The sequence below is a fragment of the Sminthopsis crassicaudata genome, chromosome 5 (assembly GCF_048593235.1).
Source record: "Sminthopsis crassicaudata isolate SCR6 chromosome 5, ASM4859323v1, whole genome shotgun sequence".
NCBI classification, from domain to species: domain Eukaryota; kingdom Metazoa; phylum Chordata; class Mammalia; order Dasyuromorphia; family Dasyuridae; genus Sminthopsis; species Sminthopsis crassicaudata.
Genome location: NC_133621.1, coordinates 143065228 through 143093055, shown reverse-complemented (window position 1 = coordinate 143093055; position 27828 = coordinate 143065228). Strand labels below are relative to the sequence as shown.

The 27828-nt window shown below is 36.1% G+C and overlaps 1 protein-coding gene across 14 annotated transcripts in view; it reads right to left on the bottom strand.

Moving 5' to 3' along the window:
• LOC141543321 (uncharacterized) overlaps positions 1 to 27828 on the bottom strand; it is a 139120-nt gene that overhangs the window by 74283 nt on the left and 37009 nt on the right. For 9 of the 14 annotated variants that reach the window (XR_012482407.1, XR_012482408.1, XR_012482409.1 and 6 more), the window contains exons 2-3: positions 26280 to 26394; positions 1851 to 1936 (exon numbers count right to left, since the gene is read on the bottom strand). The gene's annotated coding sequence lies outside the window, so the exon portion shown is untranslated. The remainder of the gene's footprint in view (positions 1 to 1850; positions 1937 to 26279; positions 26395 to 27828) is intronic. The other 5 variants (XM_074268360.1, XM_074268363.1, XM_074268371.1 and 2 more) reach the window with 1 other exon arrangement.

Here is a 27828-nt window from a genome sequence, read left to right as displayed (position 1 = left end):
TTGCTTTTTAGAGTGACCAGAATAATTTACAATTTTATTAACGCTACATTAATTTGACCTGTTTTCTTTCTCTTTCTTTCTTTCTTTCTTTCTTTCTTTCTTTCTTTCTTTCTTCTTTCTTCTCTCTCTCTCTCTCTTTTCTTTCTTTCTTTTTTCTTTCTTTCTTTTTTTTTTTTTTTTTTTGAGGGGGGGGTCAATTTTGCCAGTCTGCTGAATGTGAGATGTAACCTCAGAGTTGTTTTAATTTACAATCCCCTAATTAATTATAAGTGATTTGGAACATTTTTATATGAATTGATAGTTTGGAGTTCTTCTCTTGAAAACTGTTTATATCTTTTGACCATTTATCAGGTGCCCACCAACAGTCTTCTTTCCTCTGCCTCAGGGAAAGGTTTGCTACCTTTGATGCTAACACTGCCTTCTTTGCTATTGGCATCTCTATCAGGCCCTATGAAGCCAGGATGGTATAGAAATCAACTGGAACTGGTCAGGATTCATCAGGTTAGAATCAGGCTAGGAACTAAGAAGTTTGTCTGTTAAACTATTTTAAGCTTTGAAATGTGGTTAGATCTAATATTAATAATTAGTGTGATTATAAAGACTTAGATGGCTATTAGATATATTTGTAGTATTACTAATTTTTTCACATAAATTATTGATTATGAGTCCTATATTTTTCGATTCCAGACTTTAAAAATATCAGAGATCACCTAGCCCTATCTGATGTAAATTTTTTTTTTTTTTTTTTTTTTTACTATTGCCAGCAAGTGATCATTCAATTGTCCTTGAATACTTCTATTGAATTACAACTTAATACATTATAGTGGAATCTATTTCATTAAAAGACTTAATCTGTGGCTAAGAATGAGTGATTCTGAGCAGTTCTCACTGCCCAGAACAATTATAAATTGTCAAATAGTTGGAAATTGCATTGTTAGAGTTGTAAGCTTTTCATTGTGTTTTGTCTGGTATATTCTTTTCTAAATGACTTCTCTTTTTTCTGTTTGCTATTAGCTCATATAAACGGATTATTTTTTATTTGCCATACTTTGTGTAACGAACATTTGATGGGAAGGGGAGTCAAGACTTGGGCATATAATTTGGGACATTCATTCCCCATTAAGGGATAGCTATCAGGAGTGCAAATTAAATTTGAAAATTATTTGTCCTAGGTTAATAATATGAGGCTGATATAATTCTGTCCAAATACGTTTTCTCTGAAAGAGCATCTTCCTGGCAGTAACTAGTCTCCCTTAGAGAAGGATGAGCAGAGAAGATTGTATAGATATTTAATCATAGCACACTTCAAATTACAACTAAATAGATTCATATAAATATACATAACCTATATGCCCAATATATATATACACACAGAACATGTATATGCACACACACACACCCATTTTCTTAAAGTTCAATAAACCCCAAGGAGGTACTTAGAAACATTGGAGGAGTGGATCTGAGGTGGTGTCCTTTGCCTTGTGTTCTTGTTATGTCAGCAAAAGGTATTTGTCCCCTTATTTTTGTTAAGAGCTATTATTTTGCTAGATTTTAAAATATTTAAACATGATTTTAAATGAGGCATTGTAGCATTGTCTAATTAGCTAAGACTAAAGTGGAGTTGGTACATTATATTTTGTTTGCAGATAATTGTGCATTCAATGCAGCCTCTGAAGCTGAGATGCCACAAAAGTATGATCGATTCTCTCCTGTTCATGATAATTTTAGTATTAACAATTAATGCCAAGAAAACACAGGTGCTCCACCAGCCAGCATCACAACATCCATATGTGGAACCATCCGTTATAACAAATGGAGAAATTTTGAATATTGTGGATAAATTCACTAACCTTGGCAGTATACTTTCCAGGGATGTACACATTAATAATGAGATTGATGCACACATTGCCAGAACTGGCTCAGAGTTTGGGAGGCTCTGAAGGAAAGTGTGGGAGACAAAAGGTGTTAGACTGAACACCAAATTGAAGATCTAGATGTTAGTGAACATTTGTGAAACCTGGACAATATGCCATGCTAGGAAACCAAATTGCTTCCATTTGAATCGCTTTGAAAAGATTCTGAAGAACACTTGACAAAATAAAATTCCCGACACTGAGGTTCTTTCTGGAATTAAACTACCAAGTATTTAAACCACTACAGAGAGCACAATTCCAATGGGCTGGCCATATTGTTCAAATGCCAAATATATATACTTGTCTAAGAGACTATTTTACAGAGAACAACTCTGCTCACATGTTGGTCAGAAGAAGCAATAGAGGGACACTCTCATGGTCTCTTTGAAGAATTTTGGAATTGATTGTATGACTGCTGACAAAGAACTGCCCACTCTCATGTATCTGCATTAAAGAAGGAACTGTGCTCTATGAGCAAAGCAGAACTGAAGTAGTTTGAAAGAAGCATGAGATAAGCAAATTTAGAGAATCCTCTCCATATTTGTGACCAACTTGTAGTAGAGTCTTCCAAACTCATAATGATCTAATCATCTATAGTCAGACATACTGAAACATAGTGATGTCATTTTGGTTCTCTCTGAAAATGGAGGATTACAGTCAATTAACCAATCAATCAGCAGATAGTATATCGGACATGGAATAAGGAAGATGGGTTCAAATCCTACCTTTGATACATAAGGTCTTAGGTCATCAGAGGCATGCTTTGGAGCCTAAGTATTGTTTAAAACTTTAAATTATAGATTTTGTGATTTGTATCTATATCAGTGGAGGGAGTTCTCACATGGAAGAAATAATAGATTCTTAATATATTGATATATGATTTTAAGAATGGCATCCACTAGACAAATTGGATATGTATTATTTTCTCATTAGTCAAGAAAAATAACTGATAAATAATTCTGAGAGTACTCAGCCTAGTAATTTAACTATGTAAGACTCTCAAAGACAGAAGCACCAGGGCATTGTGGAAAGTTATTTTGCATAAGTCACTTAAATTCTCTGGAACTTAATTGCCTTACTTGTAAAAGAGATAAGATTTGATTGGATGATATCTAAGATCTCTTCTAAAATCCTCTTTTCAAAGCTTATGTCAGTTAGTCATTTAATAATCATTTATTAAATGCTTACTATGTGTCAGGAGCTATGCTTCATATTAAGAGCATTGTTTTTCTTTGATTTTCCCTTCTGCCTGTTCTATGGGAGAGAAGTCACTAAATAGCAAAATGTGGATGAAATTTATGAAAAAGAACAGCAAGGGATCTGAATAATGCAGATAAAAGACTATCCATCCATGACTGAGAGATTATCCCAAAAGGGCAGGTGGAGATGAGGTTCAGTGCAATGAGTTAGAAGGAGAAAGAATAATACTTCTGGAAATAAATAGGATGGCTGAACAAATTATGCTATATTATGTAATAGAATACTTATTGCATCATAAGAAATGATGAAAGACTCAGTTTCAGAGAAAGTTGAGAAAGCTTTTATGAGTTGATAAAGAGAGGAGTGCTGAGAATCAGGAGAACAATTTCTACAACAATAACAATGTAAAAACAAGCAATTTTGAAAGGCTTAAGAACTTTGAACAATTCAATAACCAATCATGATTTCAAAAGTTCTATGATGAATTATACTACCAAGCTCATGGTAGGAGAGTTGACAGATTTAAGATGCAGAATGAGAAATAGACAATGGAGAAATTTGTTTTGCTTGCCTATACATATTTATTATAAGATTTTCTTTTTCTTTACTTTTCTTTTTTCATTTGGAATTAGGAGGTCAAAAGAAAGAAAACAAATGCTTGTTACTTGAAATATTTTTTTTAAAGAAAACACCACTGGAGGGCAATATAGAGCTGTGCTGGCCTTCACTGGAAAGAGTTCTTTTTTTCTCTTGTAATTGTAAATTTGAAAAGAAGGAGAATTCTACTATTCATTCTGGGCCAGCAAAATTGTATATTTCCATTTCCACGATCTATAATTCCTCCCTCCTTTCTCCTTTAATTAATCATTTAATCTGTTTATGTTTTTTTTTTTTATTCTTAGTCTGAGCTTGCTATTAATTAAGATGTTATCCTATTATTTAGGCAATAGTTCCTAATCTAGAACACATCTTAGAAGTCTTGAGAAAAAAGATAAAGGATTCTTGAAGAGCCAGAAAAAAGGGTTTCTTATGGTGGAATGGAATTTTGGGGAGATTTTTTTCTTAGAGCTTATTTCTGCTTTCAGTAAATGTTTCAGTGAATCTGGAATTCCACTTGCTGGATGTGAGTTCAGACTACAAATCACACATACCTTCTCATTCTGCATAGATACTGTTCATAATTTTCCATAAAATGTCCATGTTCTACTCAAAGTAGATTTGAAAGTAATATATTATGTAAATTGAAGAATTTTATGGGCCTTTCTCCTTTCCTGAGTACTCTTGTCTTCTCTTGATCTGTTTCTTTCATGAATAATTGGATGAACTTCAGCTTGAATATCATGACTGTCTGAAATCCCTGCAGTGGGAAGGGGAACCCTTATCTTTGCAAGCCATAATTATGGTTCAGTCAGTCATATTTTTTCAGTTGAGTCCTACTTTTTATGATCCCATTTGGTGTTTTCTTGGCAAAGATACTGGAGTGGTTTGAACTCAAGAAGTTGAGTCTTCCTGACTCTTGGTCCAATACTCTTATCTATTACACCACCTAGCACAGAACATAGAATTGGAGACCTTGGACAACTCTCTGAAAGGGATTCTTAATATTTTCATGTGTCATAAAGTTCTCTAATAGTCTAGTGAAGCCAGGGATCCCTTTCTCAGAATGTTTTTAAATGTCTAAAATAAAACACATAGGATTACAACTAATTATATTGAAATAAAGATTTAATTTTTCTCCCTCCAGGGATCCATTAGGGTTCTGCAGACCCCAAGATAAGAACCTTTACTCTAAGACTTTAGATAGCAAACTCTTCCTACTTGGCTCTATTGATGAAGGCAGTTTCCATAATTAGCTATGAAATTCCAGTCCTCCCTCCATGCTCCCACCTCCACGAATTATTCCTTAAGTGAGGTTTTCCTCCTTTTTCTCTCTCACTTTTTATTCCTTTGCATTTTAGAATCCTTGTGTACATATAGGCAAGATTCATCAATGTGTACAATGGGATCATTTATAGTGTTTTACCAAATTTAAAGCCACAAAGTAGCACAAATTCATCCATCAGGATTTCTTGCTGGAAGCTAGATATTCTTTCCCCATTATTGGCTGGTCTACTACATAAAAGAAAATGGAAGTGCCTAGGTGGTAAAGTGGTTTGAACATTGTGCCTGGAATCAGAAGAGTTAGTTTCATGAGTTCAAGTTTGACTTTAGACACTTAATAGCTATGTGATAATTCTGGGCAAATCACTTAATCTTTTTTGCTTCAATTTCCTCTTCTGTAAAATGAGTTGGAGAAGGAAATGGCAAAACGCTCCAACATCTTTGACCCAAATGGGATCATGAAGAGTCAGGCATGATGTGACTGAACAATAATAAAAAAAAAGTGAAATCAGGTTAAATTGGAATATAAATAGCATCCAAGAAGGAGAGAAGTATCATGAAAATTAGCATCCACATGTAGACTTGGGAAAAAGGTTCAGGCTTTTGACTTGGTGAATCAGGAAAAATGGGTGAAGTTTGGGGGAAGGATTCTGTTGCTGTCTTGGAAAGAACTGGGTGTCCCTTTTAGTTCTGCCCAGAAGGATTGCTGCCTTATCTTCTCAATATCCTTCCCTGAGACTGTGTCAGTCTCTGAGTATTTTTTTCTGTCTGGAGGACCCAAGGTGTGAGCTGGAAAGGGAATTCTGTTCCCTTGACTCACAATCCTCTGAAGACTTTCCCATAACCCAGATGCTATTGTAGCTGCTTACTCTAGCCAAAGTAAGGGAGAAAAATTAATTCATGAAAATCTTTGGTTCTGGTTGTAGCTATAGCAGCAAGCGAGGACACAAAACACAACCATTGTTGTGGTGACACTATTTGGGGTTTTCTTGGCAAAGATCCTGGGGTGATTTGTCATTTCCTTTTTGGGCTGATTTACAGATGAGGAAATTAAGGCAGATAGGGTTAAATGATTTGTTCAGGGTCATACATCTACTAAGTGTCTAAGACCAGATTTGAACTCATAGTTTTCTGATTCCGGGGCTAGCACTATGTGACATCTAACTGCTAGACTTAGAGAGAAAGAACCCAGCTAGGAACCTTGATTCTGTCACTTATTAGCTTTTTGACCTTGATTAAATTATTTCATCCTCATGGTCCTCAGTTTCCTCATCAGTAAAATGAAAGCATTGTATCATTTGGCTTCTAATAACCCTTCCATGCTAAAGTTATGATCCTAAGATAAAAAGCTGTAAGAAGATGAATGTCCTGGGGGGAGGAGGGGAGAGAAGAAGAGAGGAAGAAAAAAGATGAGCAGGAGATGATCAGATGAAATTCTGAAGCCATTTTTCTAAGTATTTGGTACAGAATGAAAAGAGCTATCTGTGGGTACAGGAAAATCCATTTAATATTAACAGGCTAATTCCCTTGGTTCTCTCTTGAGCAGTCGATGGAGACCAGATGCTGAATTTTATGTGAATCCAAATGAAGCATGAACAGGCTATCCCCCTATGTCCCAATTCCTGACTGACCTATTTAAATCATTAATTTCCAAAGAAAAAAACCAAATAAATACAAAATTATAATTTCCAAAGCAAATACTTACATACATACATACTTACTTACATATATGTATACATATATATATATATATATATATATATATATATATATATATATATGTATAGCCATAGATCAAAAATTAGAACGCCATAGTAAGAAGGAATAAAGTCTTTAGAAATCATCTAGTACAATCACTCTTTTTAAAGATGAAGAAAGGGTAGCTTTGTCTATGACTGTCTTAAGGTCACACAACAGTTAGTTGCAGAGTTGGGTCTAAAACTCTGGTCTCCCAGTTCCCAGACAGATGACTTTTCCAGAGACTAGTTTCAACTCACACATGCACGTATGTACATATTTATTACCACAAAAAACAAGAGCTCCATATAAACTTCTTCTCTAATACACATGTGCACATGCCAGAAACAGCCTGTCTGTTTCATTTCTAATTTTTCTGTTTAAAAATTCATATTCCATTTTTTTTTCTGGAGTTATCCCATTTCTTACTTTTCTCAGGACATTGGATTTAAACCCTGTTTTCTTGGTCTCATTGGCCATGTTTTTGTTTGAAAAATCTCTTTTATTTTTCCTCATTTACTTCTTTCTTCTCCTACTATTGTGTATCATCATAGTGCCATGAAGGTAACCTTGGGGTGTGGTACAGATGAGAAAGCCACAAATATAGAACTAAAGGATCTGGGTGCAAATTTTGGTTCATGTCTCTCCTAAGAAGTTTAGAATTGATTGTATGATATGGGAGACTATATGATAATGGGGGAGGTACCTGAATGGGGATGACCTAATGGGGGGAGGCACCTAGGATAACAAGATGGAGGGAGGTACCGGAGAGGCTCCTGATATTCTAATGACATCTAAAATGGATAAAGACCTTTATCCCATCAAACATTAAGAGGGAATGTTTATAACCTGAGGCAGAATAACTGAATAGGACAATTAGGGAAACTGGGTCAGGACATTAAAAGGGAACTGTGGCACAACACAACCATAGTCAGAAATACTAACTTGACTTTAACTTAGTGATGTCATTTTGGAAGATGAAGGACAACAACCAGTAACATGAGCAGATATTATATGGGGGAAACATAACTTTCTGATTGCATACAATAAAGTGGGATTTCTAAAGACTTCCACCTGGGGTGGGACTGTAATCAAAATTCCATTTGAATAGTTAAGAACAAAAGGCTCACTTTAGGCTGAGAAGATCTTATCCGCCCTTTCCAGCTTGCCTCAGGGAATACTATCCTATCAGTGCTTCAAACTTTCTCTGATAAACCCATCCAGCTATCTAAGACCTCACCTTCCTAGACAAACCGCCCTGATCCATTCTATGCTAAGGGTTCTAAAAACAAAATACTCCACTGTCCCAGATGAACCCCCAAGATTTGTTGGCTTTCTTAAAAGGCATGTGGAACTTGAGGTTGGTGGTATCAACCCAAGTCCTTGTCACCAGATGAAAGAAATAATAATAACCATTTATTTCTCCCCTTTCCAAAAGTCCTCATTTCAAAAGCTCAGTCTCTGAAGGTTGAACTTTCTCCTCAATCCTGGTCAGATGCCATTCAAATTTAAAGAATTTAATCTAAGGTGAATTCCTGCCCATAGTGTTCCAGTCTGGCAAATTTGGGTGGAGGTAGGTCTTTTGTCTAGATTGCCCAAGAGTAGGGGTCATCGGGGTATAGAGAAAGTCTCTTTTTTCCTGCAATGAAGTGTGACACTCAGTGCCTCATTGAACTGATCACATTCTCTATGTAAAGTTCACCTTTCATTAATTGTTAACTAATTAATTAATTGCATTCTACTGGAACACCCACTTGTCCTAGGGCTGGTAAGCTGTAAGAAGTAGCCATGATTCCTAAGCTAATTCTTGTTAACAATTAGCCTTTTTTTGGTTAACCCTTTGTTAGCCCTGGTTGATAAAAATTAATTATAATTTTCCCCAAAACTTTGGTCTTTCAGATTTTTTTTTAACTCTTCACATAGACAAAAATAAAATCTTGGACTAGCTATCCTAATTTACTACATGATATAGCTAATAGTCTAGGTCCAAAAAGAGTCAAGAAAATATGTTTAACTTCCAAATTGTATTGGACTCTTTCAAAAAGTTAAAAAAAAATTCAGTCATACTGAATGAAACTCCATGATATAACCAATACCCTAGGACTCCTTTGTTTGAGTTATTGCTCCCTAATTGTTCTATGTTAGTTGACAAACCCCAATGTCAGAATTGGTTGAGAGTTGCTTCCACAGTTACAAAACTTAAATCAGAGAAATGTAGGGAAATGAAACTTGAATGAAAAGTGCCTATTCTATGGCATGTCCGCTGCTCCAGTTGTGCAATAAAATGGGACTTTTAACTTCATCCCTCCCAAGTCCAAGTCCAGTGGAGTTATTTCTCACACTAGGCAATCCTGTTTAGCCTGAATCATTACTGGGAGATTATATTAGTTCTAGATCCTCCCTAAGGATTCAGATAGATTCTAAATTCTTGTTTGTCCTTTGTTTTTGTATGGCATCAGGAAGGTGATGCTATGAGAGGCAAGTGACCTGCATTTTAGTGAGGGAGACTGTGCAAGGTCACCTGCCTCACTTTCTCCTCCAGAGCCATCTGAGTCCAGTGGCAAGAAATAGATCAGCAGTAAGATGATTTCAGAAAGGCCTGGAGAGACTTACATAAACTGATGCTGAATGAAGTGAATAGAACCAGTAGATCATCGTACACAGCAACAGCAAGGTTATCCAATAATCAACTCTGATGGACATGGCTCTTTTCAACAGCGAGGTGATTCAGGCCAGTTCCAATGGACTGGTGATGGAGAGAGCCATCTACACCCAAAGAAAGGACTGTGGGAACTGAGTGTGGATTACAACATAGCATCTTCACTCTTTTTGTTTTGTTTGCTTGCATTGTGTTTTCTTTCTCATTTTTTTCCTTTTTGATCTGATTTTTCTTGTGCAGCAAGATAATTGTGGAAATATGTATAGAAGAATTGATGTTTAACATATTTTGGCTTACTTGTATTCTAGGGGAGAGGGTGGGGAGAAGGGAGGAAAAAAATTTGTGATTTCCTATACAATCCTCCATTTTATTCTTCCAGAGAATAAAATTAAATACCCTGCAAATCATCTAAAATCATATACTACTTAAACATCTCTTTTAAAGTTCAAAAAAATAATCAGATGACCAAAATTAGATCTTTGAAAAGTACTTAGCACAGTGCCTGACACATAATCAATACTATATATTAGTTATTCCCAGATCTGGGAAAATTACCTGGTTTCCATGGGAAACTCCCACCTCCCATTGATCTGGGAATCCCTTTGGTCTGGGAAACAATCACCATCCTTGTTGATTTGAAAATTAGCCCCTTAATCAATCCCTAGCCCCAAACCCTAGAAAGCTAAATAAAATCAAGACTCTGTATCCCTAAGATCACCTGGCCTTGGGAGTGATGTAGTTAGAAATGATATATTTCTTCTCCTAAGTTATCCTGCCTCAGTTTATTCTATATTGCTGGTTGTCAGATAATAGTCTTTTGGTCAGTGATTAACAGAGTTTCTGAGACTAATGCTCAACAAAAATGAGCTGCTTAAAGTTAACACAGGTGCAGAACAAAATTGGGTGCTCTCCACTTAACCTAGTGACATTTCAGGCCTAAAACACATCTCCTGAATGTTCTCCTCTGGGAACTTTGTCCAGAGAATTAGGGGCACCATATCTGCACACAGTGAGTACCAGACCACAAAATTAGCAAAATCAGTGACATGAAAGACCTGGTTTCTCTAACTTTTTCCTATAAATTTACTTTCTTGCTCTTGGTCCTTTGCTAATTTCTTTTGAAAACTAGTCTGCTTTAATTGGCATCACAATTACAATAAATTTTGACTCTTGGCTGGAGATGGATATGAGCCTGCAAATTCTTTTGATACAGTTCCCAACACTGGTCTGAAACCCCAACATTTTAAGGGTCCCCTTAAATACCAATATTACTTATATTGCATAGAATCTAAAGGGAAGGAAGGAAGGAAGGAAGGAAGGAAGGAAGGAAGGAAGGAAGGAAGGAAGGAAGGAAGGAAGGAAGGAAGGAAGGAAGGAAGGAAGGAAGGAAGGAAGGAAGGAAGGAAGGAAGGAAGGAAGGAAGGGAAGGAGGGAGGGAAGAAGGGAGGGAGGAAGGAAGGAAGGGAGGGAGGGAGGGAGGGAGGAAGGAAGGGAGGGAGGGAGGGAGGAAGAGTTAAGTTTAACATTAACATTAACAAAGTTGAATCTGGTGAACAGTGAGATACACTATAGGCTTTGAGAAACCTTAGGGAGAGCCACCAATTACTTTTTGACATAAGCATTAGCCTGGGCTCCAGGGTAGCATGACTTGGTGGCTACAATATGAACTATACTCCTCCTAAATGGGCAATTAAATAGCTAATTAATTACAACACAGTCCACTGTTCTCTGTAGACTATAGAAAACAGGAGAATGAGTTAGGTGTGAAATGATATAGCTTTGCCATTCTCCAATTGATAAACAGTCAAAGGATATGAACAATTTTCAGATGAAGAAATTAAAACCATTTCCAGTCATATGAAAAAATGCTCTAAATCACTATTGATTAAAGAAATAAAAATTAAAATAATTCTGAGATACCACTACACACCTCTCAGATTGGCTAAAATGACAGGAAAAGATAATGATAAATATTGAAGGGGATGTGGGAAAACCAGGACACTAATAAATTGTTGGTGGAACTGTGAACTGATCCAACCATTCTGAAAAGCAATTAGGAACTATGCCCAAAGGGCTATAAAACTGTACATACACTTTGATATGTCTCTACTGGATCTGTTATCTCAAGAGATCTTAAAGAAAAGGAAAAATGTGTAAAATGTAATTGTAGTAGCCCTTTTTATAATAGCAAGGGACTGGAAAGTGAGTGGGTGCTCTTCAGTTGGGAAATGGCTAAATAAGTTATGATATGTGAATGTTATGGGATATTATTGATCTGTAAGAAATGACCAGCAGAATGATCAGAGAGGCCTGGCGAGACTTACATGAACTGATGCTGAGTGAGATGAGTAGAATGAAGAGAACATTGTAATGGCAACAAAATTATGCGATGATCAATTCTGATGGATGTGGCTCTTTTCAACAATGAGATGATTCAGGTCAATTCCAATGGACTTGTGATGAAGAGAGGCATTTGCATCCAGAGAGGACTGTGGGAATTGAATGTGGATCACAACATAGTATTTGTGCATTTTTGGTTATTATTTGCTGCTTTTTCTTCTTTCTTATTTTTTTTTTTTCTTTTTGATTTGATTTTTCTTGTGCAGTATGATAAATATGGAAATATGTATAGAATAATTGCACATGTTTAAACATATATTGGATTGCTTGCTGTCTAGGGGAAAGGGTGTGGGAAAGGGAGGGAGAAAAACTTGAAACAGTATTTTGCAATGATGAATGTTGAAAACTATCTTTGCATGTATTTTGAAAATTAAAAGCTTTTATTAAAAATAAAACAAAAACATGTTAAAAGTAATGATATGACTTTGGAAGCAATCCCACTTGCCCCTACTTATGTCACTTATGATAACTTGTGTTAGTGCTTTACTGGGGAAAGTCCATATATTGAGATTCCCAATTATATTGTAGAGTTACATACATGGCAATCATTCCAGTATCTTTGCCAAAATCAGAACATGGGGTCACAGAGCATTGAACACAACTGAAACAACATGACAACAAGAACAGTACTGACATTCATTTGTAGAATGGTCTGTTTCCTCTTCTCTTTAACCTATTTTACTGGTCTGCTTGGATAATGAGAAATCCTATTCATCATCTAAAATTCCTTGAAAGAGCAAAACAAATGTGAAATTAATTTTTTTTTTTTGTTTGTATAGGATGGGTGACTGTGATTTAACAGCAGTTGAACTGCCCAAGGCAAATAAAAGTTCTTTGACAATAGATTATGTCTCTCTTGATTAAATCTCATATTAAATCTCAAATCTGACATGAAAAGTGAGATGTCAATTCCAGAAACATTTCTAGCTCAAAAAGCTAGATCATTGCGAGAAGAATGATGTCTTGAAGGTCTTGAAGACCTTGAAGAAGTCACATTCATAGCTTTTCAAAAGAGAAAAGGCATTTCATTGGTTAACCAATGCTACCAACTTTCTCTGAGTTTGAGACCTTAGCAATCATACCACTCCTAGCTCTAGTCTCTGAAGAATACCAATAAATCATATCTCTCCTAGTCTCTAAGCATTTGTGTCTTTGTAAAGTGAATACTATCCAGTATAAGTTTATGGTCTCTGAGACAGCCTTCTTGTAGAGCTCCTATATAGCCTCATTGAGACTTACAAACCTGTATCTCTGGCTAAGTCAATTCTCCAGGGATAGCTTCACACAGGCCTCTTAACTGAACCAATGTAGAGTTAAATTCCTATAGGCCATGTTATACTTATTGGTCCTGAACTTTGCACTTTGATGCCGTTATATGCTTGGAGAAGATGCTTCTTAGGATACACCTGGCCAAAACAGTTGGGTAAGCTCCTGCTAGACTCTGGCTAATCAGAGGGAAGAATAGGTAAGTGGGATTCCCTTGTCTTTGTCAAGACTATTTGAATACTACCAGTGGGGTAACAAAAGAAAGTACAAGGTGTTCCAAAAATCTTGACTTAAATTTTAAAACTGTAAACTTTTTAAGTTTAAAACTACACTAAGACTTTTGTGATGCCCAGTATTCTCCAGTGACTATTGCTAACAAGTTTAATCTACCCAATACACATGGTAACAATTTTTAGTCATCTAATTACCAATGTTACTGCCATCTCTAAATGAGAAAGGGGAAAAAGAAAACTTGCTAATTTCCTGAGACTGAATTTTTATTTTCTTAAGTTATGAAAAATAATGATTTTTGGCTTGATAAGTTATAGTTTCCTTAGAGAGAAAAATGACAATCATGTTTGGGACTAGAAAAGAATGTGAATTATTTTATTTATTAAATTATAAATTAATGTAAATACTTGCTTCACACAATATGCTGATATATTTTAAAAATTAAAACAATAAGTCTTTCAGCTGTGCACCCTGATGGAAAATTGAGGAATAAGAAAAAAAAAAAAAAAAAAAAAAGAAGAGAAATTGAAAAGGAAACCTTACCAGAAGCAAATTTTGTCCCCTAAATGCCAGTGAGGAAATTTTTGAGCCAACAGACTCATTATCTGGCATTTCAGAGTTAAAGGAAAACACATTTCTTCATACACTGAAGCCCAGTTAGTTTCTCAACTAGCTGGGCATTTCTCCAAGACATGTGCTAATAAGCTAAGCTCCCTCTGATGAAGTTCTGTTCTAGTCAACCTCACCCTTAAGATACAGATCAATAGATTCATAGATTGCTAAAAACTGCAATGGATTTCAGTTTTGAATTTAGTTCCCTCTTACCTCTCTCCCCCACATTTTAGAAATAAACAAATGAAGAGATTAAGGGCCAGGAAAGCCAGAGAATTTGCACTGGGTGGTATATCCAGTGATTTGCAGTCTATTGCTCTTTCCATGACATTTAGAAACCATTTTGGTATTTATAGAGAAATCACTTTTCACCATTTAAAATTTGTGTTATCTTCTATTTAATTATTTTCTAAGCTTTTGGAGGTTAATAAAGACATCAATTCTTAAATTTTAGCTGCCTATTGAGAGCAAAAATTGGAGTGATTTAGAGACAAGTTCCCAAGGACCACTGATCAGAAAATCACCTCCATGGGTTTTTTGTATAGACCAGTGCTCCACACTTTGTGAAATGTTTTTTGCAATAAAGTAGAAAAGATACCAAGAAATCCTTGGATGGTCAATTAGGAATTGCAGGAAGATATGGAGGTCACATTTAGTGTTGAGTCAAGAAGAAGAAAGATGTAGAATTTGCTTGTGCCTCAACTCTTCCTAGTTAAATTAAATCCAATTAAAGATTGGAATACTATAGACTTAAGTCTAAAATTCAGAGCAAGTTGATACTATCCACCATCCCAGAATGCCCTCTCTCTGATAAATTATCTGACTTATATAATGGCTAAATAGAAAGTTCCTACAGGGGCTATATTGAAGTTTTAAAATAATAGAGCAATTATACAAGAAAGGGTTTCAGATATGTTAGAAGATTATTTCTACTTAATTCTATAGGAAGAATTAGGATTTGAATGTGTGGTGATTGATAATAGTTGAAGTTAAGGAAAAAGATGCCTAATTTTATATAGGTATTCATCCTGATGCTTTTGTCATCCTTTATACAAATTGTTTATATTATCATTTGTTTTGATGAAAAAAACCCAAACAAACAACTTTTTTTTTTTTTAAATGATAACGAGTGGCTCAAGGGAGTTCCCAAATCAATTTAATAAGATTACAGGATGGTGAATTTTTGTTTAGAATTGCTGCAAAGATTAATTATTTGATTCAGATTGTAGAGAGGATAGACTCTACCAGAAAAGTCATTTTTCAGTAGATCTGATCAGTCATTTTTGCTTCTAGTTTTCTACTAGACTAAGACTATACAAAGCATAGAAATATGGGATTTCCTTCTCAAATAGTAATGGTGACCTCAAGGCAATGGTTGAATATTGAGAATTTCTGGAGATGCACACAGCAGAAGTGTATGTGTGTTTGTTCATGTGATGAGAGAGGGGAATTCCTAGACAATTTACCCCAGAGAAGAATGGATATTCTGGGATCCTACAAATTCAAGAAGGCAAGAAGCAACAGATGTCAGGTTTGGCATTGAGTTAAGAAGGAGGGCAATACTTCCACTAGCCTAATTCCTCTAAGTTGAGTTATTTTAAAGATGAGAATAGTATAGATACCATGGTCTCAAATTAGAGCAAGTTGATAGTCTGCTAAATCAGCCTGGGATGCCTTTTCTATGACATTATAAGCAAGTAGTTAAAAGCTTCTTAAGATTAAAAAGAATAAAAGAAAAGAAAAGGACTCCTACAAGGACTCTAGGTGTCAAACTGTCCCTGAAGTCTTAAAAAGCTAGAGCAGTCTTATACTAGAAGGACTTTTATTCTAAGAAAGAATTAAAGTCCCAGCGAGAGAAACTTATCAGACTTATATAATGGCTAAATAGAAAGTTCCTACAGGGGCTATATTGAAGTTTTAAAATAATAGAGCAATTATACAAGAAAGGGTTTCAGATATGTTAGAAGATTATTTCTACTTAATTCTATAGGAAGAATTAGGATTTGAATGTGTGGTGATTGATAATAGTTGAAGGAAGAGATGGAGGTCACATTTAGTGTTGAGTCAAGAAGAAGAAAGATGTAGAATTTGCATATCCCTAGAAATACAAAGGGTCCAAGCTTATTCTATGTATTGAGTTACTTTCTTGTGTCTATAGACATTATCTCAAGTCCCCTCAACTATATTTTACTCACTTCACCTAGAATAGAGAAGAACAAAGAACAAACCAAGGATTTGATAGAATCACATTGTCTCAGAGGAGACAACTTCTCTTTATAGCATCATCTCTCATTGGACTCTATGAACAAAGGAGTCACCAAATGAAGCAAAAAGGAAGTAGTTAAAATTAATAGGCTTTTTTCAATAGCTTTGCAGCCAATTAAGCAGCATATGGTTGATTGGTTGACTGACCAGAATTAGTTATAGAATGTCTAGGAATAGTTCCTACTCTCTCCAAGGCACTCTCATTCTATGTCAGCATCCTTTCCCACACGCAAGCTCTCTAGCATCTTCAAATTCAGAAGTTTCCTTGTAGGTAATCTTAAATTTGAGAGTTTGGATTTCTAGCCTTTGATAAATAGAAGAGGAATATACTGGTATACTTAGGAAGTGCAGTGGATAGAGTTCAAATTTGGCCTCAGACACTTACTAGCTGTGTGACCCTGGGCAAGTCACTTAATCTTGTTTCCCTCAATTTTTCTTATCTATAAAATGAACCCAAAAAGGAAATGACAAACATATCTTTGCTAAGAAAACTCTAAATGAGGTCAAGAAGAGTTGGACACAACTGAAAAGTGACTGAACAACAAATATTGACCAGTATAACTTTTGTCAAGAGAAGCTAATTATATGTGACCTAAATGGTCTGAAGAGCAGTAGCAAGGTATCAACTCTATGTTGTGAAAATGCAAAGGACTGGAATTCACATTCAGCACTTAAAGTGAGTTATTTGTATAATATAAATTTAATGGAGAGAGGACTTAGCTTTTTAAAGAAGCTCAACATGTTTCTCCTCTGGGGGAAACCAAGATTTCAGAGCCTTAATTTAATGCTAAATGTCTATATGAGTCTGTGTGGAGTCCAAGAATGACTCACTAAAACACTGAGGTATTTCCTGAATAGGGGTAAAGGCTCTTTATAAGGAAATTGAGAGTTCTTGATATGTTTTCTGCATTTTTAAAACAGGTTCCTGTGAATCCTGTGTTCTTTCTTCATTTTTTTGTGGGTGAAATAAAGATTGATCTGCACACATTCGCATTGTTTGTTCAGGACTGAGGAGACTCTTCATTCACATCAGTGAAGACTCCGATTTCTTAATGTAAATTCTGGCTGGGGATATCCCCAAGATAGGAACAAGTCTACATCTGCCAAAAGGTTAAGAGTGCTAAGTCAAGGGTTACAAAATTAAAGAGCATGAAAATAAGACATGTCAATCTACACTCTCAGTTAATCATATTTATGGAAAGGATAGTTTTTGGAACCTCGAAGTCAATGTGCTATCTGTCTTTCCTTACCCAGAAGCAGATTATAGACATTATGAGCACAGTATTAAACAACCCTTTGCACTCTTAATCTTGTTAAGTGAAGCATGAAACATAAAGGCAAAGATCTCCCACTGAAAAGAAGCTTATGCTTTTCCTAGGAGGAGTTAATACTATGAAAAGGGATATGTAAGCTTGGGTCATGCTGCATCACTTGGGGAGAGAACATCTTTTCATGTCATACTTTCTGAACTCTAGAGAAATAACAAACAAGCAATAATACTTTTCCAGGAAAACTTAGGCAATGTTCCCGGTCCCCTTGAACTGAAAATTGTCATTCCTCCATCAGTTAAAAACATCTACTCATAGTCTTAACTCTTTGTTGCTTTTGGGGAAGACCAGTTGCAGAGATGGCCAAAGACATTATATTTTTTTGGTGAGTAAATCTTGGAAAATTTGAAGTTTTCTTCCTGGCACAATCATAGATCATTTTCATATTCCTTTGGTGACTCACTGGACTCTTCGCACTTTTATTTATTTATTTAAGCCAAAGCCCTTTATTTGGAGGATTTTTGCATTTGTCTCCGCCTCCCCACAAAAATTAATTCATACTTATATAATGGTGTAAGGTTGATAAAGGCACAAATTTTCATAGTTAGCTCTCTACTTCTATTTCCCTGGAAACCATACATTTGTACTTACTATCCCTCCCAGTGACTAAAAGTTACATTAATGTTGGCAGCAAAGCAGGGGTAGATAGCACGTGTGTGTTGTGTCTATGGTCATTGTAAACATGAAATCAAGCCAAGAGAATTCAGTAGAAGAGTGCTTCTCCTTGGGATTTTGTTTCTCTTGTCTAATGTAATATTTTCTATCACTGTTACTAATGCTATGTTCAATTTGCCTCTCTGTTTTTACTTAAGCTATTTTTCTCCTTTTTAGACCTCCTTTGGCATCCCCAACTGTCCAAGTCCAATTCAGCCTTCTAGGTCAAATAAATCCTGCATCCTCCACTGAAACCTACTTTGTTTGTGCCAGCCTATAATGATTTCTCCCTTCTCTAAATTACCACTGCTAGGCCCAATGGGAGGTAGCACTAAGCTCCAGATTGAGTGTATAGGGGAACAAAAGAATAATTTTATTTGAGCCTGAAGCTTAATTTGTGCTTCACATTTACTAGGGGGAGAATGATAAGCTAGGGCACCCACAGCTTTGGGGTGACACAGGGTAGTTTTGATCTTGAGGACCTTTCTCAAAAAGACATTCTCCTTAGATTATTATAGCCCCACAGTTTATTCAGGAAAAATATCCAAATATAGCTCATGTATAGGCTGCCACAAATGTGGACAAGTGAGTCACCAGGTTCCATGTAAACACTCAAAATGACAAATAAGGTCTTTATTTTATCCTTTAAAAAAATGCAGAAATCACAAAGGACTTACTAGAACATATAAAAAGATACAAAAAAAAAACAAAGTAAAAAAACCTCTACATAAAATGCTCACAGTAACATACAATCAATATACTTCTCCCTGTCTGATGGATACTATTTTTCTACTTGACAACTAAATTTTTTTTATTTTCAAATAGATAGATATTGTGTTATTCTTTGTATTGATAACTTGGTACCTTGGTAGGTACTCAACAAGTGATTGTTAATGGAGAACTCCTGATTCTATCTCCTCAAACCCAGCTGGGAAGGGGGGCTGTAAGGTGAATTGTACAAATTCAAACACTAGGATGGATTTGAACTCAATTTTTCTGACACCAGAGCCAAAGCTTCATGCTGTACCACATTGCCTCGTTAGGACTAATTCAATACTAGACTACTGTTTAGATTTCTCTCAGAAGGAAATGGAATTTAGGAGTTGCTTAAGGGGAAACATTCTGACATTTTGGTGACTCTATAGTTAGCTTTGTACACAATTCCTTCCAGTTTTGAGTGCCAACCTTGAAGTCTGAAATCCTGTTGGAAATTAAACACTGTGTGTGGTGATGGTGGGGAAATTATTCAACAGGCAACTTTTCCCTTCTCACCTGACCTGTCCTATTTAGTAATCTCATAATAATAGCAGGGAACAAAGTACAGATCTTGCACTTTTGATCCTTTAGTTATTCATGGGGGAAATTTAGGACTGGGTAAATTCTCTCTCTCTCTAAAGGTAGAATGCTTAGGCACTCCTTTTTTCCTCTGGAATTTGGGGTTGAGTCAATCCTGATGATCAACAGTGGTGAAGAAATCTCCTTTCTCTGACTAAAAGGTTAGATCCTGGGATTGCACCGCCTAGGAAAATCAATACCTCATATTCATATGCTGAGGTCCAATAGGATTACTCATAAACTCTGTGGCTAGGTGGGCCTACACATTTAGCTTTTATGCACTTCTCTAGGATACTCCATTTTTTCTGCCATCTCTTGGGCTGGAGAATCAGCTGCCAAGTCTCTGAATTTGACTTTAAAAACTGGGGGCAAACACATGGTGCCCATGTACTTCTACCCCAAAGTAGTTCATGAGGAAAAAACATGAGTATGTATAGTTTTCTTCCCTCCCATCCAGAACATAGGTCCTTCCTTAGATTTGTTGTTCTTTCAGGAGCATAAACCCAAGGTGAAAAAGGAGCCCCAAATGGCTAAACCATTCTGTTGGCACACTTTTATAGATTGGCAAAAAGGAATGGTTCCTCCCCCAACCATTCATCTTTTTATGAGACCCAGACAATCAATTTATCTTGGAAGTAGCCCCAGTCACTAACACTAACACCTATCCCTAGAAGATACCAATGGGTAAGTTCTTAAATCAGTCCAGTCTTGGTAGGTACAATCACTGAGATTTCATAAGTAGTTATCTTTTGTCTTCTTAATGATATGCCTCTTATAGGGCATATCCCTTGAAAAGGGGCTTTTGAAAATCAGGAAGAAAAATCCGTTTTTCTATAAACTCATCAATTGGCACCATCTCTCTGTGGACAATCTCATATCCAATTATTATACTTCAACCTCAGGGTAAGAATATTTAAATAATGTTTTTGTCATACTTAATACTAACTGTGACTTTGCATAAAAGCTAGATTTTCTCCTCAACATAGTTATTGTGGGGGAAAAGGGTTAGAAATTTTTTTTTAAATTAAGAAAAATTATGATTATGTCCCACTTTATTACAATCTTCTGTTTTAATATATTTTCATAGAATGTCAGAGCTAGGAAGAGACCTCAGAAATTACCTAATTCAAATCTTATCTGAAAAGGGATTTCCTCTATCACATCCTAAGGAATGACCATCACATTATATTTGAAGACCTCTAGATTACTACTTAAAGCAAGTGTGAAAGTGATAATTTTATACTACACTAAGTAGTAATTTTATTAAACAATTATGGGTTATGGAACATGACAATCTTAAAAAGAAGTGACATTGTGACTAATCCAGGGGACAATAGAGAAGTGTATGGTGGGCACAAGGGAGCTGTAGTATACATCTCAAAATATTTAATGGGAAAAAAAAGTTTCTGAGAAGCATTATTTAGAAAATGTGTAATTAGAAGACAACGGACAGGCATCCCCAGTGCTGAGCTGGTACCCACAGAATCTCTTTCTCTCTCTTTTTTAAAAGTTTATTTACTTTTAATACACCTTGCTTTATGAATCATGTTGTGAGAGAAAAATTCGAGCAAAAGGGAAAAACCATGGGAGAGATTTAAAAAACAGAAAAAAGAAGTGAACACAGCATGGGTTGATTTATATTCAGTCTCCTTGGATCTTTTTCAGGATGCAAATGGCATTTTCTATCCAGAGTCTATTGGGATTATTTCAGATCACTGAATTACTGAGAAGAACCAAGACTTTCATAGTTGATTATCACATATTCTTGCTATTATTATGTACAATGTATTTCTGGTTCTGTTTATTTCTCTCAGCATCAGTTCATGTAAATCTTTCTAGGCCTTTCTATAACTAGCTTGTTTGTCATTTTTTTATAGAACAATAATATTCCATTACCTTCACGCACCACAGCAATTGAAGGACATCCTTCAGGTTTTTATGCTCTAATACATGGTCAATTTTTTTGTAGATGCCATGCATGTATCGCTGAGAAAAAGGTGTATTCCTTTCTGTCCCTATTCAACTTTCTCCAGTGATTTATTATATCTAAGGTTTGTAGAATCCTGTTAACCTCTCCAGTTTCTTTTTTGTTTATTTTTGGGTTAGAGTTGTCTGATTCTGACAGGGGAAGGTTGAGGTCCTTTTAGAGTTTTGTATTTTCCCTTCTTATCTCTTTTAATAAGATCTATTTTTACTTTTGCTTTATCTGAGATCAGAATTGCTACCCCTGTATTTTTTTGCTTTAGCTGAAGCATAATAAATTCTGTCCCAGGCTTTTATCTTTACTCTGTATGTATCTCTTTGTGTCAGTTGTGTTTCTTGTAAACAAAATATTGTAGGATTGTTTTTTAATCCACTCTGCTATTTGCTTCTATTTTATAGGAGAGTTCATTCCATTCACATTCACAGTTATGATTACCAGCTTTGTATATTCCTTCATTCTATTTTCTTCCCTATATATACTTTTGTTCTCCCTTTCCACTCTGTACTTAGTGGTGGTTTTTTTTTAACCTAAACCTATCCTACCCACTACCTTATCTTCTATCACCCCTACTCCTTCTTTTTAGTAATGTTTTTCTTAAATTCACATCATCCACTCCCTTGTCTTCTATTAATCCTCTGCTTTCCTCTTGTTTTTTTTTCCTAGTAGTTCTGCCCTTCCCTCTATTCTATCCTTCCTTTTCCTTTTCTTCTTTCTCTTCCTACTTCTTTATAGTATTAAATAAATTTCTATATCCCACTGAATGACTAAGTTATTCCCTCTTAGAGCCCAAACTGATGAGATCAAGCTTCAGATAATGTTCATCCCTCTCCCTTTCCCCCCCTCCATTGTAATAGGTCTTTTTAACCTCTTGGTGTGAACTAATTATCCCATTATACCTTCCCTTTTCTCTTTTTCCAGTATAGACCTTTTTCCATTCTTTAATATCTTTTTCTTTGATGTTATCACATCAAAGTCCATTCAAAACCACACACTCAGTCCATGTGATGCCCCCTTTGTCTGCCCAAGTGTCAGATATAGTTCTCAAGAGATACAGATATTGTTTTCCCATCTAGGGATATAAACAGTTTAACCTTTAAATATATATTTTCCCCCTATTTACCTTTCTATGGTTCTCTTGAATCCTGTGTAGATTAAATTTTCTGTTTAATTCTGTTTTTTTTTTTTTTTCAGTAGAAATGATTGAAAATCTCTTACTTCATTGAAGCTCCCTCTCCTCCCCTGAAAGATAATACTGAGTCTCTCTGGGTGGTTAATTCTTGGCTGTAACCCCAGGTCCTTTGTCTTCCAGAATATGACATTCCAGGTTCTCCAATCCTTTATTGTATAAGGTGCCAGATCCTGGGAAATCTTGACTGTTGCTTCTTGATATAGGAATTGTTTTTTGTCTGGCAGCTTGCAGTAATTTTTCCTTGAGATGATAGTTTTGGAGTTTTGCAGCAATGTTCCTTGGGGTTTTCCTTGTGGGATCTCTTTCTAGAGGTGATTGATAAATTCTTTTAATGAGTATTTCCCCCTCTGTTTCTAGAATATTGGGGCAGTTTTCCTTAATGACCTCTTGTAGAATGCTATCCAGGCTCCTTTTTTTGGTCATGGCTTTCAGGTAGGCCAATACTTTTTAAATTGTCTTTTCTGGATCTTTTTTCCAGAATGGGTGTTTTGCCAATGAGATATTTAACAGTTTCTTCCATTTTTTTTTTCATTCTTTTTAGTTTGTTTGACTGATTCTTGCTGCTCAAAAAGCCATTAGCTTCCATGTGCCATGTTCTATTTTTAATGTGTGATTTTCTTCAGTTACCTTTTGTATCTCTTTTTCTATTTGGTTTATTCTACTGTTTAAGTAATTGTTTCCTTTAGACATTTTTTTCTCTTCCTTTTCCAAATTGTCGACTCTCTCATACATACTTCTCATTTCTTTTCTCATTTTTTCTTCTACTTCTCTCATTTGCCTTTTGAAGTTTTTTATGAGCATTTCCAAGAAGCGTCTTTAGGCTTGAGACCAACTTATTTCACTCTTTGAGATTTCTTCTGAGGACATTCTGCCCTCATTTGAGTTTATGTTTTGGTCTGCCCTGTCACCATAGTAGCTTTCTATGGTCAAGGTTCTTTTCTGTTTCTTGCTTATTTTCTTTCATTTTCTTTTGGTACTTCCTCTCTTTTTATTTTTAAGATAGACCTCTGCTCTTGGGGTAAAGGTGGGGCTATCCCAAGCTTTCTGTGCAGCTCCAAGCCTTGGCTTTGGGCACAAGGGCCCTTTGTGTTTATAGTGGGTAGCTTTGCCTGCTCTTTTCAGGAAACAGCCTGCTTTCCCAGAGTTTGCCTTCTGAGTTGTAACTGGAAGCTGCTCCCCTGATTTGCTCCTCTACTGAGCCAGGACTGAGGGTCTTAGATGCTGATTTGCTGTGATTAAGACCCTCTTACCGGCTTTCCCAGAGTCTCTTTCCTGGGCTGAACACCTTTTCACCCCAGTGAGACGAACTTTTCTTGAAGTTTTTTCAGTCTATCTTGAGCTGGAGAGTGGTGTCAGACTGTTCAGAGGCTTGGTTTCATGTGGTTTTCGAGGGAAACTGGGACAGCTTGAGCAGCTTCCTGACTTTATTCTGCCATCTTGGTTCTACCTCCAGAACTCCAAAGAATCTCAATAGACCTAGAGCAGTGATTCTTAAGCCTATGAATTTGTTTTTAAATTAAAATTTTCCAGCATAATTGGTTTCTTTTGCAATCCTGATGAGGTTCTGGGTCTCTGGACTTGACAGAGAAAGCCTGAAGTACTGATAAAATTAATATAATGTAGCTTCTAGGGAGAAGGTAGCAATAAACCTGAGGCTATCTGTCCTTAATCCTAAAGCCACCTGGCCTGAAGAGTGCTATGATTCTGCAAACAATGCTGGCTGTCAGATAATAATCTGTGAATCCACATAAATGTTAGCTAGTATTATTGGGAAACTACATTTTAGGAATGGCTGGAATGTCCAGAGGATGCCAACCAAGATAAGAAAGGGCCTGAAATCATACCATATGAAAATTAGTTGAAGGAATTGATAGTATGTATCCTAGACCTGTGATGAGGTCCTATGTAATTAAGTGGGGTTGGTAGAGAAGGGCAGTGATGGGGATCATTTCAACCTTATAATCCCACTCTGTGAAAGTCTTGGGTAGCATCATCTTGCTGTGTCCAGTCAGAAATCCAAGTTATATCAAACCCCTGAGGTTGAATTTCCCCTATAAATCAGCCTACAACTCACACCATCTTTGTTGAATCCCTCTTGGATTAACCCACCTTTTTTAGCCCACTGTCTTTTTCCTTACCTCTACTCCCTTGTCTCATGTTGTTTCCTCTCACAGTTCTCCCATGCCTCGTGATGTCTTTCTCTTTCTTATAGCTGTCTAACTCTTTTAAGGTGCTAAATCTCTTTTAGGATTTAGCCTGCCAGTCAATGGCATAAATTATACTTTATGACATATTCCTTTAATAGGTTCTTCCACACACCTTTCCTTGGTAACCCTATTGCTCTCCCAAATCTATTTTCGTATACACCATTCTATTGCACTTCTTCATTTTGTCTGTAACTTCTTCTCCTAAATAAACCTATATTTTGCTTAAAAGATTGGCCATTGTGAACCTGTCACATGACTGAGCCCTAGCATTTAGTGCCAATTTGCCTCTTAAATCTCATCATTTGGTGCTGAATCCCAAACACATTATCTGTATTGGAGTATTTGAAGGTCTGCTCCAAAGGAAAGGAATTAGAATTGTTCTGTTCTGTTCCAGAAGATAAAACTAGCAGCCTCGGCTGCCAATTGCAAATTTATTTAAAATGGAATGGTCTTTCTCAGAAGATAATGTAGATTTTTTTCTCAATAAGGTCTTCTAGAAAAGTCTGAATGACCACTTGTAGTTATGTCATAGAGAGGACTCTAGTCCCAGTAGGAGTTGGACTAAATAACAACAAAGGGGCCTCAAGACTCATATCAGGAATTCTAATCTCCACTTCATTGCCCTTCTTTCTCCAGTGCTATGCAAACAACGGGCACTCAGGATAGCCAAAGAGCTAAGAATGGGTTGGGGTGAGGAGATATGGTTTGAATTCTGACTCAGTTGGGTACTAGGTGATTTTTGGACAAGTCAGTTAATTAATTCAATTTCTTAGCAGTTACATGAAGGAATTGGATTAAATGATCTCTATGGGTCCCTTGTAGCTCTAAATCCTATGGTAACCTAATGTTGAGGGAATCCTGGAAAGGCTAATTGGGTGGAAGGGAACTTGATTACGTGGTTTCTACATCCCATCATGCTAGTCTCTCACCTGTTCATATTTATTCTCATTCACATTTAAGACAGAAGTTGAGGTGGAAACTCATTCTGGAAACCAAATCAGCTTATCTATAGCTCAGAGGTTGACAACCACTTTCATAGCATACAATTTGGGATGTAATCACGGGAGTGTGGGTACCTACATTCTGGGAATCTCTTGGCTGCTTTATCCAATGTTTGGCATTAGCCAGCTGTAGCACCAATTCCCCTAAGTACTCAAGCTCAGAAGGCATCAAATGTAAAACAGATTTTATTTGAATAGTTAAGGAAGCTGAAAGGACTTGCATTTGAGGGCAGAGAGGGGTGTGCCTATAGTCTCCTTTAGTGTAGCCCTACCTCTTGGCTTGGTGCTTTCCTCTGCTGGCTTCTCTCCTCTGCATCCTGCTGTTTGCCTCTCTTTCTACAGATGCTCACTGGTAATTATTGCCTCTTCCTAGGAACTGGTGCCATCTCTCAAACAGTTGAACCATGAAGGACTTACCTAGAATCCCAATCTGTAGTGTTACATGCCTTTCACAGATGCCTCATCCTCTGGGCCAGAATGACTCCAGGCTATTTATTCCTTCTGTTGTCTTCCACCTGGTCCCAAGATTCCACTGAAAAAACAAAGGGGCTTTTCTGTTACTGTGTGAATCAACTTTTACTCATTTATGATAGTTGTTATATTTCCCCATTCCTCGCATTGTTAGAATGAATCAATTCCATTTATCTCTTTCTTCCCCCTGCACCATGGCATTTCAACTGCATGTTGGCATCTCTCACTGGTTCTTGGGGAGTTCAGAAGGGTATGTTAGCTCCTCTTGCATTGATCTTCCATTTCACTGATGTCTTCCTCTAGGAGATTTGGAATAGATCCTGCCAATTACTTTGGGACTGCTTAAAAAAGGAGGAGAAAAAGAGGCAACCCTATATCTGAGGAAGTTAGCATTCTTATCCCTGCTACATAAATTTAAATTTCTTATGTTGTAGATTACTTGGTTGAAGCATTTGAAATTATAGGAAGTGCAAATTAAATTCCTCCCTTCTCCAAAGATCTGATGGTTAACTATCCCTTACTCTCCTAATTTGCTTATAGTATCACCCTTTATACCTAAATCATGTACATACTTGGACCCTATTTTGGTATGTGTATGACCTGTTAATTCTGATGTAGTATTTTTCAGTTTTCCCAGCAGATTTTGTGAAATAGTGAGTTCTTATCTCAGAAGCTGGAGTTTGCAGATTTACCAAACATTAGATTACTATAGTCATTATTGTTGTGTCATGTGTATCTAACCTATTCCACTGATCCATCACTCTTATTTTTTTGTCTGACTCTATGGTTTTGATGACTGCTGCTTTATAATAGAATTTTAGGTCTTTGCATTTTTTCTTAGTTCCCTTTATATTCTTGATCTTTTGTTCTTCCAGATAAATTTTGTTATTATTTTTTCTAGCTCTATAAAATAATTTTTGGGAGTTTGATTGCTATGGCACTGAACAAGTAGACTAAATTAGAAAGAATTGTCATTTTTATTATATTAACTCAGCCTACCTACCTATGAGCAATTGATATTTTTCCAATTGTTTAAATCTGATTTTATTTGTGTGAAAAGTGTTTTGTCTTAGCAGGTAGACACCCAAATATTTTATTCTGTCTACAATAATTTCAAAGGGAATTTCCCTTTTTTATTTCTTGTTGCTGGGCTTCATTAGTAATGTATAGAAATGATTATGATTTATGAGTTTATTTTATATTCTGCAATTTTGTTAAATCTGTTAATTGTTTCAAGTAGGTGATTATCTGGGATTCTCTAAATATATCATCATATCATTTGCAAATGATATGATATGATTTCTTAGTCTAACTCCTTTAATTTCTTTTTTCTTTTCTTATTACTAGAGCCAACATTTCTAGTACAATATTAAATAATAGTGGTGATAATGGACATCCTTGTTTCATCCCTGATCTTATTGGGAATGTGTCTAGCTTCTCCCCATTTTAATACTTGCTGATGGTTTAGATAGATGTGACTTATCATTTTAAAGAA